Here is a 21,287-nt window from a genome sequence, read left to right on the forward strand (position 1 = left end):
ATATCCACTGCTTTCTTTCTTCCACATCACCCTTCCCATAGAGCTACCAAGATGGCTGGCACAAGAGCTGGCTCAAATGGCTCTATACCCACTGAGAGCCACATTCTCTAGAGGAATTAATCACTAATTTCTCACAGCCAGATCCTAGATTCCTTGTGCATCCTGAGCCAAACAAAGAAATAAAAACACACATCCTCTCTTGAAGCCACTGAGAGGATCGTGCTTGCAATTAGGGGCAGCAGCATTTTTTTTTGTTTTGTTTTGCTAAAATATTTGAAACTGGGGCAATAGACTGTAATTCAATAACCTCCATTACAAACAAATATATTGATCCTCTAAAGGAGATATGAATCCTGACAACTTTAGCTATGGACTTCATGTAACACCATAATACTAAACAGAGTTGCAGAGAAAGAAAACTCCAGCCTTAATAGTTTCAGAAAGTATCTATAGCTGCAACACACTATCACACTGACTAAACCTTGTCTGCTCTGACCACCATGCTGTCACTCTAAAGCTTCTCTGGATGTATTGCACCAGCTTATCTCTTCCCTTAAAGCTTGGGGATTTATGGACTGCAAAGACTATTTGTAAAACCTAAGTAGTCTGAGTGTGAATTCATCACAATAAATTTTGCTTTCAGCTCCCCAGGATTTTCTTGCTACTGATTTGTCACATCCTGGACACCTTCAGTAAAATGGAGTCCCACAGTACGTGTTCAGAAGTGGGAAGATGACATATATGCAATACCTGACTGGTGAGAGTCATAATGTCAAACAACTCCTGCCTAAAGGTTACCACCTACTCTAGGAAAATGGTGGGTTCTCCCAGTCATGGACCTTTCCAGGGGACAGACTCAGTAACACTAAAATAACATCAATTGGCTCAGAAAAGAAAAAGACTGCTTAGCAGACATGATTCTCTGTTCCTGCCACCTGATTTTTATTTTTTTTTTTTAGTTTATTCAGATATAACTTTATTTCTAGTCTAGCCATTTTTTCTTTTGGGTGGGAAAACTTGGTGTATCCATCATTCTGCTAAAATACCTCCAGTAAATGCCCACCACTGCATTGACTTCAGCACCTTTTTAGCTGTTAGGACTGATAGATATTCTGGTGCCTCCATGAAAATTGAGCTTGGAGAGGAGGACCTGGTGAAGAGCACAAGCAGAGAGGATTAGGAAGCAGATGTTGTCTAAGGGTCAGCAAAGCACTGGAGGAAAGAAACAGAAATGACATCTCTGTAAAAGCACTCCCTACCTGGGTATTGCAACAAATGAATATTTGAGCTGCCATAAAAATTTGAAATGAGACTGCTGAAAGTGCTTACAAGATAGGTATTCCAACTAGAGAATGGGCTTAAACACAGATTCTTGATGCAGAATACATAATAAAATCTGTCTGCACATGGGAGGAGAGATGACCGCAGCACTGTGGACAGGAACACACAACCTTCTGCCCAGTCACAGGGCATCCACCTCTACAGTTTTGCTTTTGAATAAAATTACCTTTTAACCTGTATCTGTCCTTGTTTCTCAACTCCTTTCATTCCTTCCAACTCACATTGCCAAAGCTACACCTGCTGCTGAAGGGGCTTTCTGTAGGAGGACAGTGAAGGATAAGCCATGAGCTGGTAGTAGAGGTGGACAACATTTCTCTCTTCCTGAAGCAATGAATGAGAAATTAATCAGTCTGGATGCAGGTGTGGCTGAAAACACACTGCCCCAGGTGCATGTGCTTCTGTTTCTGCTTGGGACTCTTCTCCTTCCTCACCCTGCCCCATCAGCAGGAGGGCAAAGCCACTTCCCATGGCTGTTCTCACCAGCCCTAACATGGGGCTATGAACTGCCTCTTTCCAGGTTAGAGGCAGGAAAAGCAAATGGAAATCAGCAAGAGAGAAAGATAACGAATTAAAGCAAGAGGGGTGAGAGAAAGCTGGGATGTCAGCTTTGAAATGGAGCCTTTTTAACCAGGCAGACTCCGGGCTTGGTCCTCTTCTGGCATTGCCTCAGAGCAGGGTCCATGCAGGCCTCTACATGTGTCCATATGAATATGGCAGGGAGGCATGGGAAGCCTTTAATAATTCAGTTCAAGTGCATTCCTGTTGCTCATGAATGTGCTGTTAAAACACATTCATTTTTGCAAAACTGCCAAATCCCCACCTGTGCCTCTTGCCCTGACTCCTGGGCAGACCCTGGAGACTCCGGGCTGGCTTCTCCCCTTGCTGAGCCTCTAGCCCTGCCTGGCTCCTCTGCTGCCTCCTCCTCCACCAGAGATTTGCACTTTCACTGAGCTATGGCACTCCTGCCTTCTTCCCATTTTAAGTCATGTCTGTCACAACTGCTGCCTGCCACAGACAAGTGCACATTGTTATTAATGCATTATTAAATTTTATCTCACATTTAGAGCCTTGTCGATAGTGCTCACTTAAAGACACTGTGGTGATAAGCACTATAGGAATGGCTATAAATAATGAATATTATCCCTCTCATGTCTTTCCTAGTCTGCCAACCCAGTAGGTATTCACTGAAAGGCAAATGATTACCAACTCAATTTTATTTTTACTGATTAAAAGTGTCTTCAGGATGCATAGCTGCCACAAATTAGGTAAAAGACTGCAGCTACTATGGGAGACAGCCCAAAATATTTGTTCCCACCAGGGTACCTTTCTCTAAAAGCAAAGCATTAATCCTAATTTGCCTTCTATGCTCCTGCTCCTTGCCAGGTTCCAGAAATCAAGTGAGAGGGTGGAAATGTAGAGAAAGGGTCCAAATTCTCCTGATGCTTTCTCTTTAGAGGTCAAGTGCACAACACAATTTTTAGTTGGGGAATACATCATCCCCAGCATTTTCTCCTATCCAGAAAAGTTCAGGCACACACTCTGGTTCAAAATCAGAGCCCTAAAGAGCAGGGCACTGGTGCCATTGCAGCTGCATTCTGTCCTACCTCATTAATGTTTGTTATTCACGTTGTCTTTCTTCCATCCCTTTGTAGCTCCTGCAAATTAAATCTTTGAATGCTGTTAACATTCCTGTGCATCTGCAGTTCTTGATCACTTAGACACTGAAAAATGTAAGATATCTTTGCTATTACCTGAGTATCTATGGGAACTTGGAGAGAAAATCTTGGAAAAGAAAATGGTTCAGAACAATGCTGAGAGGTCTTAAAAGAAGTGCTGCAAACACTTTGGGTTTGGTCCCAAAAATGCCCAAGCAAAAATCTAGACTAACGCTATGGAACAAGATATCTCAATTTTTTCCTAGTTTGCATGGTTTAGATGTCTAAGGGAATTGTGTAATCAGAATAGATACAAAATCAGGTTGCACTCTGTCTTTAAAGTTTGGACTGCTTGGAGTTACTGATTAAATTTGGCTCAACAACCATTTTCATCTGTCAGTTCAGATAAGATGTCATATATAAAGCTGAAATGTGCAGAAAATTACTTTTTAACCTGCAAAGTTGAGATATCATAATTTTTGTTCAAATGAGTTTAAAATTTCAAAAATGAAGTCTTTTTAATACATAGCAGTCCAGACTGAGAAAACAAAAAATCAATTTGGGTCAATTACATAATTTTCTTCTGTTAATGTTGTAATGTTTAATTTTTATTTTGACCTGTTTTTCAGATGTGTATAATTAGCTGGTATTGAGCATTAAAATGTTGTTTAAGTAAAAAAAATGTTTTGTTTGGGGTTTTTTTCAATGTTAAAATGGTCCCTACATTTTCTCAAACAAGCAAATACACTGGTAGAAGACAACTTTTTCCAGTTAGAAGTCCCATTTTAGCACATCCTTGGCTTTTTGTGTATCAGAAAAACAATTTTGTGAAGAAACTATGATCTGTTTCACATCAGATATGAATCCTAAGTCAATCATCCCCCAGGTATTGACTAAAGTTACCCCTGACTTCAAGTCAGAACTAGACCATGCCACAGAGTCCTTTAGCCTCACTACATGAATTCTGAAAGACTCCAAAACTACTACAAGAAAAAATTTTCATGTTTCTTTTCCTTGAGACCTCCTGACTTTACTCCAACCTAGACTCATGCTTGCTGAGCATTTGACCTAGGATCACAATAATTTTTCACTTAATACCCTTGCTTGATCTGCTTGAAGATTCAACATGGGCTTGTTTAAAACTCAGATTCCTCCTTGCTCAGCTCTTTCCTGAAAGATGAGCAGAATTTTGTTAAACCATCCTAATGAAGAGCTTTTTCTCAGCAGCCACACCTTGTCCTACGTGGCGGTCTCACAACACACAAAGAAAATCTCCCACATTGATAGGCCTAATCACAAGGGTGCATTATATCACCTCTAGGGGTGTATCCTTCTGTAAAGCTTGGGTTAGATTTAATATGGTTACAAAACTTTAGGTCTTGAAGTAGAAGGAAGCTTAAAGTAGAAGTAAGATTCATTTTTGCCTGCCTGCAGAAGACTCCTTGGATGCACCCTCAAGAATATATAATGAAAACCACATAGAAATTTGGTAACAAATCAAACCATTCAAGCACATATATTCGTCATGATGTCATTTCCATCTTCTATCATTACTTAAGTACCATATAAATTACATTTGTATTTGAGGTTGCTTACATTTGTGGATCCAGATCTCAAGCCCCCTGTACCAAACCTGAATTTTAGGGACACTAAACATCCACATCTCCCATTATTTTCTATTTTGCCAGGGTTCTCCCACCAACAGAGACAGCTTTGTGAGTGAAAGCAAGCTCAAGCAGACAGGGAATAGTTATCACTCAGCACTCCCAAGATATGTTTCAGGGCTCCTATCAGTTACCTTAGGATTCCCCCAACAACACAAAGTACTAACTCATCACACAGAAGGAAAAAAAAAAGTAGAAGCAGCTGGGCTCAGTGAAATAAGGCTGTCAAGGTCCCTCTCCTAAAGCAGAGATGGCAATCAGTCCACTCCAATATTTACTTTTTTATCTGCCCATCACAACAGACAATAATTAGATTACCATGGGTCAGGCTTTTTCTGGAGAGGTCACACAATGGTATAAGATTCTGTCTTGACAAGACAATACCAGCATTTTACTTTCAAATGAGAAGCATTTTCCACTTCAGTTTTACAAAAAGTTTCACCATCTGTAATTTACAGCACGGTCATTACACCACATACACAGACCAACACAGGCCCACAAATTACAAAAATGAAGGCACAAAATATCAACAGTCTTACACACCCAACTCAGTGCATCAAGGAGAAAGAGCAAATATAATTTACAACCCAAACTGGGTACACCAAACTTCTCAAAGTGTCCAGTAACCCTCCCCGGCCGCCTCTTGCTCTTTGAGTTTTCCCTACACCCACACAGTGTTTCTCAAGATTAAAGAGGATTAAGTAACTCCTTCCATAAAGGTTTCCACCAGCTCACACATGTCAGAAGGCCTCAGCAATCATATCATAAGGTATAAATGTTGATACTCCCAGTGCTGTACTTTTGGGAGGTAAGCTTGTCTGAGATAAATGTTGCTCGGAATACAAGCTGTTTCTCCTCTTATCAAGGAAAAATTTTGTATCCTGAGGATTCCCTCGTAAATTAGCCAAGCCCCACTGCTACACCCACTGCTCCCCTACAGCAACACAAAGAATATGGTAACACTCATTAGAGCACACCACCAGGGAAAAGTCTAATTGCTGGATTTACATTTTGTAGGCAACGTGTATTTATACTAATAATTCTATTTTGTGCGGCTTTACTAGTCAGAGAAGAAAAGAGCATATTGTATTAAGCTCCAGCCCCCAAGCACTGAAATAGCACTAACATATCCAGGGAGATGGGCTTTCATATAATTGGCATCCACCCATAGAACACAGTTGATGATGAAGCATATTTCCAGCAGTTCATAACAAGGCCATGCAATTCCCTGAGGATTTTCAACCTTTAATATTCACCTATCTTTGGGAGCATCTACTCATCTCATCATTACAGTAGTACTAGTCACTTCTCTGATTGCAGTGGGACTGGAAAAAGCAGCACTTTAACCCTGCCCATTCGGATCTTAAGTATTATTTCCCTCAGTAGTCACCTCCAGGCTCCCACAGATCCTGCAATAAAAAAAAATGTTCTATACACTGTCTATCAAGAAAATAACTTTAAGGAATAAGAAGCTGTAGAATTAGTCATACATCCAGAAACAGCACCTACACATGAAAAACTCAAATATTTATTTATTTACCATATGCTATTCCCGAAGAACATAAAAAAAAAAATCCTTCTTCACAATATCCCAGTGTTTCCAACTACAGCTAAAGTGAGGAAGTGCTAAGTTGTTGGCAAACCTGACTTCCTTATAATGAGTTTGTAAAATAAATTTTGCAACCTGCAAAAGTGCTCAGATTTGATTCAAGATTTCTGAAGTCTCTTATTTTATCTGAAAAAAAAATCACCCAGTCATAATATTTTATTTTCCTTTAATACTATAAAAGTGGGAGGTTTAGACCTATCAAGTGGATGAAAGATAAGACAAAACTTAAATTCAGTATGAACTCTTCTAAAGATCAAAGTTCTTAGATGCCGGGGTTTGGCTTGGGACTGTCTTGACAACTACTAATAAAAAAAGTTAAAAGCAAAGAAAATACCTGTCTTACTCATAATAGCTTCATATAAACTTAACTCTACATAAAAAGTAATTAAAGGCCTCTTCTAAAAGGAGCTGGGAGCCATGGTGTTATGTCTCTTTCCATACATTTTTTATCCAATTGAGCAATCTCAAAAAAGTACTTTATATGTCTTTAAGACATTATTGCTTCACATTAGCTCACGTAGCTGTTTTACCAGATCACTGCACATCCTACTTCTGGCCTCTTTACCTGGAAACTCATTCCCACAAATTAACACCATGCTATTAATACTTTTCTGTTTGAAGTTCTCCTCACCTTCATTTTACGTAGCATTGCCAAACATCAGGCATCTATTTGCATGGTTCTATTTGCAAATCAGCCCAGCCTCCTTTCAAGTCCTCTCAGTTTTTGCGTGGGAGAACTTGTAACAAACTTGTACATGAGAATAGATATCAAGATTCCCAGGCATTGGAGACTGGTTGGGCTTTTCATGAGCAGGACATCATTCTTAACTAATCTTCCTACTCATCTTAAGCTGCCCAGCCATGAGACTTCTGAAAGCAGGCTTTTTTAACAGGGAAAAAAACCAAAACAATAAACAAACAAAAAAAAGGGCAAAAAAAAAAACAAAAACCAAACAAAAAAAAAACCCTCAAAAACTCAAACAAATAAAACAAAAACAAAACAAAACAAAACAAAAAAACACCCACTAAAACCCAACCAAGACATGGTTGTGGATTCCAAGTTGAGTCATGGAAGAGCAATAGCCCAACTGCCACTGAATAACTTTGCTCACCAGGGGCATTCAGGAAATGAGGCTACATAAAATGCAGGCAGCATGGAAGGAAAAAAGCCTCTACTGAGCAAATGCTGCTTGCTGTCAGGCTCTGCATGACCTTTTCACTAGGTACAAGATGGGAAGATTGTGGAACATGTACTGATTAGGTGTACTGCTCCAAAAATACCATTTGGAAAAATAAAATCCTTCATTATAGCACAATAGGAAATATGCTGCAATGTGAGAATGCCAAGAATAACTAATTTCTACCATTCCTTATCTTACCTTTTTTACACCTCATTTAAACACTTGTTAAAGCAGCCACTCTGGTATAAAGGAAAGAAAGGAAGAGCAGAAGAGTTCCATTTTTGTTTTCCATCATCTGCTGAAGTGATGACTGCTAACAGACTCTCCCCTGGTAGCACACACATGGCCATCAGAGACAATGACTCACTGTAAAACAAGCCCAGCAGCCAAAGCAGCCACCGTGGATATTTTTTTGCTGATTCTATTTGGGATGGGCTGGAGTGGTGTTGGACATTTTACAACCTTATTTGATTTTGGGGCAGACAATCTTATGCAGACTTAATTATTTCCTTATTTATAAAATAACTCTCTTCCTGGAGACTCTCTAATGTTGGTTGTCTCAGGCACCCTGCATCTAACGATTTAAAATGCTTCGGTGTTTTAAAGGAGCAAAATATCAGGGGCCTGTTGTAGGCTGTTGTGCACAGCAGGAGAAGGCTGGAAAAATTATTTCTTGACCTCCTGAAGTGTATATAAGGCAAGCATACAACCACTAGCCCTCATCCGCCCTTAATCCAGCCCTGCTAATCCTGCACACCCAACCCAGGACAAGGGCCATTTGCAGGGCAGTAGCATGACCTCATTCCTGGGAAGATTTAGGAAGGTAGACACTACTCTCCTGGATTAAATCCTTCCTAACTGAGTGTCTAACTCCTAACAGTGCCCCACATCCACTGAGGTCTCACTCCATACTGAGGGGCTCTTGCTATAGTCCCTGCCAAGACATGATCCCAGACAAAGCCCCATGGCTGTGATGTAACCCACTCTCTGGTGTGTTTTCATCACATCAGGAGCAGAGGTTGAGAGGTTGCCCAAGTCCTGCATTTGGATTGACACCAGGCTTTAGGAATGGGACAGACCTCAGGTAGTCAGAGGCTGACACATGTCTCAAAAAAAGGATTGCTCTTATCCAAGCATGTGCTGTTGCAAATCCCTGCCCAGTTCCCCTGGCTGGCCACTGACTTAATTAGGAAGGCAGCCTATTGCTCTCAGCATTAGCTGATACCAGAGGTTATCAGCCCCTAACTGGGCCACACACCGTTCTTCATACTTCCAAATCTAAGAGAGTTATTTCTATTAAAAAGAAAAAAGTTCATCAGAGTAGAAGAAAGGAATACAAAACTCCTTTTCAAAAGTTTTCCATCATCTCTTTTTCTGTTAAAAATAATTAAGACCGGGTGTTCATCAGTGCAAAGACCTCATTTGGCTTGTCCAGAAGGAGCTTTGAATAGCTAGTCAGTATAAATACTGCATAAAAAATAAAAGCAACAAAGAGAGGATTTTTTTCTTCATTTGTTATTTTTGGGAAGAAAAACCAGCCATCTGTGTTCCAAATGTGTTGCTTTTCAATGATCCACAAGCTGTTTCTATGGTTAAAAATTATTTGCCTTTGCTCTTCTTCTGAATGGTTGCCTTCACCATATTAAAATACAGAGCCTCACCCTGCTGAGTGCTGTGCTATTTGTCCGGCTGCTCTGCTTGATAAGTACTGTTCATGTCTGGAAATGATAACCTACACAAGAGGGCAGTTTAGTTTTCACTGTAACAGTGGAGGAAGGAGGGAGGGAAGCAAGGAGAAGTTCACACTACTTTGGTGAAGATTTTACCTGAAACACCATTTTATATATTTTGGATGAGAGATAAATTGTTTTATTTCCTTTTTGCAGCCATCATGAATACTGTTTCTCTTCCTCTTCTCAGCTAGTCCTGAAATATCCACAAATTAGGCATTTAAGTACTTAAAACGTGTGGTGTGGAGGGGAAGCACGTGTAAAAAATATTCCTGCCTATATAAAAGAATCTTCTATATACATTGCTTGTACATAAAACATTTTATTTTGATTGAGAGCAGATTGTTCATTCCTATACCCAATTTGAGATTGGACAGACTGCACTGTGTGCCCATTTTCACAATATAATGATCTTTATGTACACACAGATGTACATACAAAGACGTACATATGGCATTTTTTGTAAATTTAGCACTTGTAATTGTTTTGATGTTCAGATCTATACTTATTAGTTAGCCCAGAACACATTTATTAAGAACACTGTGGATTCAGCAGCTATTTATTACAGGTAGAAATGCAAATGCAAAAATATTTACATAAATATCTGCAAACACTATGCATCATTCTCTTTGTCTTCAGGAACACAGCCACATGCCAGGTCTTTTGTATGTTGAATGACCAAACACACACTTAAATCAAATAGCAGTTCCATTCAGTCTGTGCTTTCCGCAAGTCGTTAGACACGCTGTGTTGAAAGGAGTGACTTCGTGCACGCTCAGCTTTTTCAAAGAAACATCTGTGATTTAATGGTCAGATCTGAGCCATACAGAAGTCTGAGCTCTGGGATACTTACAGCCTGACTGCCATCCACCCAGGAAACTCCTGCTATAAAGGAGTCTATAAAGACGCCCTTCACACAGTCATTCACCGGGCCTCTGATGCATAACAAACCCAAAAACTTTTACAGAGCTCTGTCCTAGAGAAACTCAAACTGCTCCAAGTCTGGGAGTCACCGACCCCTGCTGCAAACACAAAGCAGCCCTTCCTCTGAGACAGGCATCTCTTAATGAGAGCAAACATTCCCCTCTCTGAAGAAGGCAGCAGGAGACGGATGTGTGCAAGGACCAAGCTCTGTCTATTGTATTTCCAGGGTTCCCACTACCACAGCATTTTAGAGTCTCACAACGTAAACACATTTCTCCCCAAGGTGCCCCAACGAGGGTCGGAAGTGCTGTCACCATCTGGGACAATAATTCTCTCCACAACAGGAACCCCAGGATAAAATCATTGGAGATATTCAGGTCAGACTAAGAAAATATAGATGACACTCCTGATTTTCAAAGATCTGCTTTTAAGTTTCTCATTAACACCACAAATCTGCATCGAATATTTGTCAATATTTAAGAACATTGAAATTTCCTTCCAGAAACAGAGAGATCATGTACAGATTCTCAAATATAAAAATATGTGGCAAAAACATTTTATTCTTCTCTCTATATCACACTCTCTTCCCGCTTTTCACCAAAGCCCTTCTTCCTGCTCCAAGTTATTTTCTTCCTTTCCCACCCAAAAGGGTTTGGACTGACCTAAATCAGAAGGACTGAAAACTTCAAGAGTTTCACAGAATCTTACCAAAACAATCTAAACAATCCAAACCTGTGAAAATGGGCTGTAAATATCACCAAAGCAAGCATACATCCTTCCGCCCTTTGCGGCACATCGGATATTCCTACAGTATTTTAGATCAGAAATGAAAATGATAAATTGTGCTTCGTGTCCCAAAGAGAGTGGCACATGTTCCTGGCTTAGCATCCCCAGAGAAGGAGGGATATCCCAATAAAACCTCCCTGAGGGTCACTGGCTGGCCCTCTCTGGACATATCCCTTGCAGACACCATGCTGAGACCTCAGCACTCATTGCAATACCAGGTCTCCTGTCCCCACATGGCTCTCGAGGCTGTGCCATCTCAGCTTCCTTCAACGTAACCCTGTGAACTGCATCAGGAACTGGTCCACCAGAAATATAACCTATTCTTTCATCCTTTTCCCTTTTATTTTTTGCAAAGTTATCCTTCAGCTGATTCATTTTGCTGCACGGACATGCATTGGCTGTGCTGGCACTATGGAGTGAAGAGGCACTGGGCAGAGACTGCTAAAGCCAGCTTACACAGCACAGCTGCTTAATATTTAACCATGGCCTTAAGCTCCTGACTCTGGTCCTCTGAACTGCGACCAAACTGGATACAGGAAACAAAGCAAACAGTGCAATCTCCTGCATCTCATTCTAGGGTTTTCATCACCACTCACCAAACAAGTTGGAAATACTTCATGGGTTTTGTGGTTTGTCCACGTTCCTCATTCCATCTGTGCAAGTTTGAAATGTTAGTAAAAAAGTATCAACTACTACAAAAACAACAACAAAAAAATTCACAGAAAATTTTTACTATCTCTACCTGAGATGCTGCCTAAAGCCTGAAAGATTATCAAAGCAGAGATATATGTCTCAAAACCAAGTTTAATCCACTGAAGCCAGTTGTAAAGCTTTCATCAGTCTGGGTACAGTCATAAAAATATTTCTTTCCAAATACATGCAAGCAGATACACATTGCCTCCATTTAGAGAGATGAGAATCTGTGTACAGTCATACAAATATTTATTTTCAAACATATATACTTATAATCTCTGATTTGTAGTTAAGAGAGATGTGACTCCAGAAGAATGTGTTGTAACCTGCAACATCGATAGCCTCCAAACTTGTGTCTCAAGAAAAATTAGGTAGTTTCACAACTACATTTTCAAGATTTTAATCCTCCAGGAAAATGCATAAAGTATAATTTCTTACTTTAACTTCACTTTTTCAGTTTTGCAAAAGATTTCTCATGACAATGAACATTTGTATTATAATAATACACATTATTTCCATTGTCCTATTATATGTAGTGCCCAGTGACTGTTGGCCTTGGTTTGCACAAGGACAAAATGCACAAATTTATTTGCCTCAAATACTGTAAAAACACCATGGACTCTTTTCAAGCTCACCATAAGGCTGGGATAGGGCATCAGAAAATATACATCATATTATTTTTGTTGGTTTTGTTTTTTTTTTCCCTCAGCTAATCTGTACTGTATTTATGACCCTTACATGCTACTGGAAAACAGGGGAAAAATCAGTATTGACTTCTGTGCTGAAATATGATCCACTGTTTGAAAGGCCATTGAAATAAAGATGATGATTTCTAGCAAGATACATGCTAAAGGCAAGCAACGTCCTTCCTTCGTAGAACTGCATGGGAAAACTGGTAAGGACAGACTGGTCATTTGTAGCCATCATTCCTCCACTGAAATGATGGAGAGACACTGGATGAACTATCAAAAGCAGACTCAAAAGAAACAGTTATTCTTGGTGAATAAGCACAGAGGTCTGGCAAATTTCTCTACTTTTAGCCCCTCAGTGCAGCCATAAATGACAGCATCCACTGAGGAGATCCAAAGTTGCTGCCAATTTAGACATCCAAGATTTTTTAAAAATGGTCTCAGGGACACAATAGGGTCATAAAACCCATTTCCACTTTCAGTTCATTGCTAATTCTTCAAAAACCCTCTGGTATTAAACCACAGTTTATCTCTTTCCTACTAAGTCATGCTTTTATTGGATGATCTCTGCTGGCAGCACATCCCTTCTATGAAATCAAAAGGAACTGAATGCTCAATAATAGTTCAAGTGCTAAAAATGCCACCCGGGATCTTTTTTGTCTGTGATCAGCAAAGGAATCTCCAGAGTTCAGTGAATCCCAAAGTTACAGTTCTAATTTTACAGCAACAGCTGTACCTAGGTTTTAAGAGCAGGCAGATGTCTTTGTCTTTCAGTAGCCTTCAGTGACATGACATCACTTATGCTGTCAAAATAGAAAAAAAAAAAAAAAAAAAAGCAGTTTGTGCAGGAAGCCTAAGTATATTCATTTGTATTGCATTTCCAAAGGAAAATTAATTTTTCTTTCTCTTTACTGAATGTCAAAGCTCAGCCCTTGTTTTCAGTGTTGATGCTCTCTGAATGAGGATTGAGCTGACTACAATAGCAGAACTAGTCTGAGGGAGAAGGTGTCTGTTTAAACATAAAATTCCTTCAAGAATGAGTAGAAATGCCAAGCAAAATACAGCAGAACTAAAAGTCCTGTTTGTTTCTTTGGTGTAATCTGTGAATGCTTCTTTTTTTAAGATGTATGTCTTTGCTAGTTGAAAAAATATTCATTTTACATTGTGACAAAAGTTTCAGAACTCCACGTGCTCTCCAGAGGGATACTCAATCACCACTAAAAACAAATGGAAAGACTGTTTCCCTAAAGTGCACAGGTCTTATTTCCTTAACCTGTGAAATTTAACAGGGAAGAATTTGCCTGGGATAACAAGCAGTTTCTATTCTCTTTAGCTGGACAAGAGCCACTTTCTTTCAGCAAATGTCAAGGTGTGAAAGCCTAAGGTTTCACCATAAAATGCACAAATCTCATCAGCTGTTCCAACCCCAGCTATGCCTCATGCTGCCTTGCTAATCCAAACCTCACCTCCCATCCCTCCTCACTCCCCACTACCCCTGGTGTCACCAGTCAGGCATTTCTTACAGGAGGGCAGAAGGCAACAAAATTCTAACACTTCGTTTGGCTCCATCCACTCACTATGGCACCACTGTCTGGGAGTCCTGGACATCAGCACATCTCCACCCAGGACTCCTTCCAGGCATCTGCAAGTACCACCCTTCCCCGCAGAAACAGCCCTCACCTCCCACAGCAACCTCCAGCCACTGCTGCAAATGTGCAGCACAAGCAAGCCCAGCACAGTCACAGCTCCACAAATTTATCCAAATGTATTTTTGCTTGAGTCTTTCCTTTCCTCAAAAACCAGACACGAACAAAGCTCCCTGAGTGTGGAGCTTGTCAGAGCAGCCTCTCTTATGAACCAGCCAGCACAGACAGCTATTGAACACCAGTTTCTCAGGCTGTAGAAAAATAAATATATATCAGAAACCTGTTAAGCCATTACAGTAAAAAACAGTGATGTGTAAAGATGATCCAAAGAATATTTTACTGTTTAACTCATCTTGTCATAAAACTGCAGTAGGACCTACCTCATAAAGTAGAAACTTCCCAGATTTTGTATGCACTCAAGAAAATTTTAAAAGCCCTGATGCACAGGGCATCCATTTCAGCACACAAGAACATTTCTGCTTAAAGTACCTGAGGCATGGAGGAAAGACAGGGCAGTGGGGACTGTGCAAAAGAATGCTAGCCCTGAAAGAAAAAAGTCTCTTAGTAGTCTTTCCTGCCTGGCATTGATGGGGACACAGAGTAAATAACACCTATTGCATGTTCAAAGCTTCTGGGTCAAAATCTCAGCCAACATAAATAATTAATGCATTTTCTCTGTCCTTCTGATTTCATGAGGGGAGCACTTTTTATTCCATATTCTATAAACTGCAGTGGTCACATCATCCCAGAGGGAACTGGTCAGACAAATGTGAGTTATTCAGACTACACATCTCCAGCAAAAATTAAATACCAGTTTCACTTTGAAGGAAGAACAGAAAAAGATTCCAACCCAGGTAAAAAACAAGGCAGAAAGTATTAGAAAAGCGCATTCAATGTTTTTATGCCATTCTCTTCCTATAGAAGGATGCATTATATATTATTTACACTTTAAACCTTACACATCTTTATATATCTTGGAAATGAAATTAAGTGGTAAGCCTGTGAAAGAAAAGTTGTCTATCTATCCAAATCAGAGAGAAGCATTCTCCACTACTCCCAAAGGGTCTTCTGTAAAAAGTGTTGATTAATTTGATTTTCACAATGAATCACAAAAGTGGGTTTCATCATTTTGAAGCCCACTACAAAGCAAGTTCCCATTTTTCCATTATCTGTGGTCATGGCAGATCCTATAACTAAAGAAGGGTACTTCAAGATTTACAGAATAATCTCCAGTTACAAGGTGCATGACCCAGCAGGTCATTGTTTGTACATTAAGGAGATGCTCTCCTCAAACTACCCTCAAGGAACCACAGGAATCATTGTCTCAATACATAAGAATAAAAAATTTTCTCCTTCTGTATTCCTTAAAAATAAATTTTATAGCTTCTTGCTTCCCTTCTATCCTTCCATCTATCCCACATTCTCTTTTTTCTCTCTTCAACATCTCTCTTGACTTTTTTTGTTCCTCTCTCCAGTTTTACTTTGGTAACATCATAAATCACCACCCCCTTCCCCCTGGCTTTGACTTTGCTCACCATATATTTGCTGACTGTTCCTGTTTCTCTCCTTCCTCAGGATTGCTCCTCAGAGTGTAATTTCGTACTCCAAAAGAGATGAATGTTTTCAAAAAGCCTGTTTCAGCCCCAGGAGTGAAAGGGAGCTAGTGCTGCGAGAGGTATTTGGGAAGAACTGTCAGTGCTTCTAAATTGAGAAACACTGAAACTATGCAGGAAGAATAAAACATAGCTTGGAGTAAAAGAGGCCACTATTATGAGTTCAGGATCAGGTACAGAGAGCTTTTGTAAATCTGTTAAACCTTAGTTTAGGGAGAGAAAAGAGAATCTGTTCCTAAATGAGGAGTTTGCATGGATTGACTAATTTTCAGTGATCATACCTCAACATTTGAACACAAGACCTGAGTGAAACTTGTGTGACCACATCCCTGTCCATCCCCAATACCCACTACTCCCTACTTCTGGATGCCTCCGATTTGCTTCAGGTGTAGAGGGTGCAGTGTGTATTCTGGACAGAGAGGCACACGGTGTCACATCTGGAGGTGTCATCAATGCAAAGCTAAGTCCCTATTAGTGGCAATTTTACCTAATCATCACATTTGTTATTGCTTCCAGCTCATTCCTGGGCTCCTTTACAATGTATTGTCCACACCCTCACAGTTTTCACCAAGGTGGCCCTTGCTCCAAGAAGCTCACAGCCAGACAGGGGCAGAGGACAGAAGTGCTCTGCCTGTGAGAGCTGATGTACAAAGAGATTAAAGGGGGGATTTTCAAAGGAGTCTACACAAATTCCTCCCTTTGCTATCTGCCTGCAGCAGGCTCCTCAAAAACACTGCCTTCCCAGTCTGTCTGTACTACCCTTCCTGGATTTTTCTTTACAAAAGCCAATAGCCACCATGTTTGTCCTTTCCTGACATCACAACCAACCACCCATACCAAGTTAAAAGCAGTCTCCCAAGTTCTTTCCTTTACAGAGTTTTTCAAGATTCCTCTTTTTCTTCTCTAGATCAGTAATAGGCACATGCTGAACTGAGAGCTTTAAAACTGCTTTACTTCCATGCACAAACCTCGGGGTAATATTCCAAATGCTTCTGGGATGCTCTCATCCATGCTACCCAGCCCAAATCCCATTAATTGCTCCCAAACCACGTGGAAACTTTTATCGTGATATTGAAGTAACTTTGCCATCCTGCTGCTTGTTCTTCAAGGGCTGATAACAAACAAATCATAACAGTTTTATATCTTCTACTTAACCTTTGGAGCTGTTTAAGCTTCTCTGAGGTAGAGGCTCTCTGATTTATATTCTAACGCCCTCCTTAGGCGAAACTAAATGTAATTCTTTCTAAAATGTCCAACTTTAAATTATGTGTTATAGTGCCCAGAGTATTGCTGCAAAACCTCTCACTGAGCTTAGATCAAGCTCACCGAGTGGTTTTTCTTGTATTGCACTCATTTTTGTGTCCATTTTAAAATTCTGTTTGTGATATTTAAACACCTTTATGACTTTCATTTTCCCAATAAAATTAACTTAGAGGCGAAGAAAGCCCCTGGGCTTGCCCTGCTAAATTTTTTTTCAAGCAAGTTTGTTCCAAGACAATACTGAATAAAAAATTCAAGGCAAATGAGTGTAGCTGCACCTATTTTTTTCAGTCAGATTCTGTGTTCATGGAAACAACAGTCTTGATAAATGGGAAAGCCAGCATACTGGCATAGACACGCTATTAAAAACACCAGAAAATGGACATTCCCCAGATCAATACCTCTCCTAGGACCTATCAAAGTGTGAGAGGAATGCTCCTCATTAAGACTATGATGGTAATACGCAGTCCTTTGACTTTTGTACTGCAGTTATCATTGCAGACGTATCGATATCCATTGGCAATGGACATTTTCACAAGACCTGAGATCAAGAGATCAATCTAGAGAAACCACAAAAGAATCACCAACCAGTGGTAATAGCTTTCACATTCTCCACACCCTAAATTCAAAGAGAAGAGAAGGCCTAGATGTAAGATGTTAAAAGTCTCATTGCACTGCAAATCTATCACCAGGCACTATCCAGCTTCCCATGATGGCTGGTACTCAAACCTCAATTTCATTGACATTTTAAAACATCTTTTAATCCACTGTAAAAAGTCTGTGAAGTACCTGTCAGAGGAAGCACATCCAAGAGTGCCTGGGATTTGAGACTAGATGATTTCAGGTAAAGTTAGAAAAACATCTGTAAATTTTCATAGTTTAGAAAACTATTGAGTATGAGAAAACCCCATTGAAAGGTTCATAAAATTATTTAAGACATCCAATTCTATGTCAAATTGAATGAAACACAGGCATATAAACCCACCAAGGTGGTTATATAAAAAAAAAAAAAATTTGCTCCAGCCATAAACTGATGAGTTAATATCCATGGCCCGTTTCTTCAGTGTGTTCCAGCTATGCAGCCATCCTCTCTGACCTCAACAAGCACAGCAGGCTGCATACACAGAGCTGATTGCAGAACCAGGGCCCACTGTATGATACTACATCAGAAAAAAATAAAAGAATCATCCAGTCAAGCAGAAAGCAGACAAAAAAACCCAGTCTATCAAAAGAGAAGGATATGAAAGTTTACCAGACAAAAGCATCATGCATTTTATCCCCATATATTTTCTTGTTTTAGCACAACCCTTACTTACAAAATATATTGATGGAGAAAGAAAAAAAAAAAGAAAGAAAGAAAAGAGAAGAATTCAATGCATCCCTGTAGAATTAATTAGTTTTGGAGAATTTTCACCCCTATTAAAAATTCAAATAAATTAGATCTCTTAGCCTATCTATAGACCCCGGATGTAATTAGTGTGATAATCAATATATCAGTAGGAAACAGCCACTTAAGTGCAGCCAGTGCAATTGTAGATTTAGGACAAGTGAAAGGGGCGTACTCAACAACAGCAGGGAAGAGTATAAATGCAAATGAAGCTCATAAAAAAGAATGAGTGGTTCTGGCTGTGCAAGCTGCTCAAAATTCATCTAGGTTTTTTTTTTTTTCTGAAACAGTGAAATATTAGGCTGCTGTGAACTACCCATACTTGGCTAACAAATATTAATATGTACCACAGACCTTCATTTGTTTTCTCACTTACTTGAAGACTTGTTAAAGTGCCGCTAGCTCTCTACTCTCCACAAATGCACAATAAAAAAAGTTCTAATAAAATGTGCACCTGTCACACTCACATTTTTAGTGTTAAAAATACTCCCCGTTGTGTGTGGAGTACCAGCTGTGCCAGCAGCTTCGGTGCATGACTGACATGCTCAGGGACACCAATGGCTGAAGGTAGTTTGCCTCAGATTTGGCTCTGATATTCTGTCCTTACAATGGGACTTTAAAAATTGCAAGTGAGTGAATCACAGAACACCATTTCACAGCAAATTTCACCTGATCAGCCTCTAAGTACAGGCATCATGTGCATACAATGAACTGAAAATAGCATTATATGTTTTATATAATTCTTTAAGCTGTGATACTCCTTTAAGGACAGAGGCATCCAACTCCTGAGACTTTCCCTGCCACCAAAAGGCAGGGGAAAATGGACTTTGGAATAATGATGTGACAGAAATAAATACGACTGTAGTAAAGGTTCATGTTTATTGTCCCACTCATGATGCTCTGACCTATGCAGAAAGAAAAGAAAAGGAGGAGATATTAAAAGAAAAGGGGGAAGATATTAAAAGAAAAGGGGGAAGATATTAAAAGAAAAGGGGGAAGATATTAAAAGAAAAGGGGGAAGATACGACAGAAGCAGTGACTAACTGATTGCAATTAGATTATCCATTCCTCTGGGGGGGATCCCAAAGGCCCACAGTTTATGTTCCTGGCATGAAACATTTTTGTCAGATTTGATTTTCAGTCAAATGTAGAGGAATCTTACACAAAATATCTTAGTCATAAGACTTTGACTCAGAGATGGGCTTCACATGAAACTGCAGATAGCAATTAAAGCAGGAAAATACCTTAGTTGTTGATCTCAGCCTCCAGAAGTCCCAAAGCTTCTTGGCTTTCAATATCCTACATTTCTTTATCCAAAAATTAAGTTATTTATTTGCTCTACATAAAATTACTTTCAACTCTGTGTTTCTAATTAATATTTTAATACCCCTTCAGTTTCAATCCCACCCAGGTAGGTTTCAACATTTCTCTTTCACAGGAGTCCTTGTCACTAAAACATGATTTGAATTGAACAATTTGGCATCAGAACCCACAGCAAGATTTACAAGAACACCTCAGCTTCACAAGCCAGGGTCTACCTTAACCAAACATTTAAACAAGCGCTTAATTGTTTGGTCTGTGGGAAAATTTTATTTTAAAAAATCAAATTAATACAATAAAGCTACCAGATTCATCCATTTGCTCTGGCATAGTGAAATGAGGACCAGATGTGGCTCAAGAAATCTGCAACCAAAGAACTGGTACCAGGCTGCCAAATCCTAAAGGCACTTAACACCAAAGTGCCTCAGACACCCTCTCTTCTATCAATGTGTTATTCTAAGCAGCACAGAAGGGGAGGTCAGAGATGGAAAGCACAATTATTGTTTAGGGCATTCTACTTGTGAGTTTCCATATTTTCTAAAGTTTTAGAACCGTCTTCCCCGAGTATCCAGGATTTTTAAGGTACAATTTTTTTTTTTTTTTTAAGAGAATGCAGACATTCTTTAAAATATTCTTTACCTTGCAGTTACTGATAAAGCTTTATCACCGCATGTGAAGCTGAATTATGATTTTGCCTGGAAACATATACATCCACTAGAGAGAAACAGACGGTGTGTATTCATATATTTCAAAACAGAGGATTTAACCTCTGAAAAGAGATATCAAAGCGTCGCTGAAGCATGGACCTGCATTCAACATTTTCATATTTGGTTCACAAATATCCAATTAGGTTTCTGTCTGAATCACAGAACCCCAAATTTATAATTAATCATCTGTCAAAGTTACAAGGGCAACAGAGCACCAGATTATTTTGAACAGTGATTAATAAAAAAAAGATGTTGGGGTTTTATGAGAGAATATCTTAGCTTTGAGCAGCAATATCAGACTCCTCTTGAGCAAAGAGTTAATAAAGAACCATACAATATCTCCATAGCAAACTCAGCAATGTGTTTACATTAAAATAAAGACAGAAGGGACATACAATATTTAATGTAAACTCAAAATGTATTGCTGCAAACAATAAATTATTTTTTATGTAAATTGTTAGAAATCAATCCCCATCTTTTATCCAATACCAATATTAAGATTGATTCTTATAACCTCAAATAACTTTAGAAAAATACTTTTTTCCCCCTTTGTTAATTGCAAGTGGCTAATGACTTCTCTTTGTTGGTCTGGGAACATGAGAACCTGTGGTAAATTCTAACAATGTTAATTAACACCACTCTATAAAGGGACAAATGTTTATAACTTCTAAGGATGTGGAAACCCTATCAAACTAAACTAAAGCTCTTTTGTCCTAATTTGGGATATAATTGGAATGAATCCCCTAGGATTTTTGCTATTCCTGCTACATAAAACCCTATTACTGGTTGATCCCAGAACAAAGATATATTCCTAGAGATTCCCATAACCCTAATCCATACAGTTCTGTCCCTAGCGGGTACACAGGTGCCCATAAAAAGTGATGGTCCCCATCTTTTTAAAGTAGCTTTAATTGATACAACCCAGATAGACTGCAGACAAACATAGCAACATGGTAGGAAAATTACCTCTTTCCCACTTTTCCAGTGGGAAAAAGATAGAGGTTATTTGGCTCAAAGAATAACTATAAGACTAATTTCAGAAAATGGGATTTGGTCTGAAGGCTGAAATGATGCTCTCTCAG

General features: G+C 39.4%; 1 protein-coding gene across 1 annotated transcript in view; it reads right to left on the reverse strand.

Moving 5' to 3' along the window:
* The window catches only part of ASPG (asparaginase), a 324,997-nt gene that overhangs the window by 21,269 nt on the left and 282,441 nt on the right, over positions 1-21,287 (reverse strand). The window lies entirely within an intron of this gene.

This window comes from Anomalospiza imberbis, chromosome 6 (genome assembly GCF_031753505.1).
Source record: "Anomalospiza imberbis isolate Cuckoo-Finch-1a 21T00152 chromosome 6, ASM3175350v1, whole genome shotgun sequence".
NCBI classification, from domain to species: Eukaryota; Metazoa; Chordata; class Aves; order Passeriformes; family Viduidae; genus Anomalospiza; species Anomalospiza imberbis.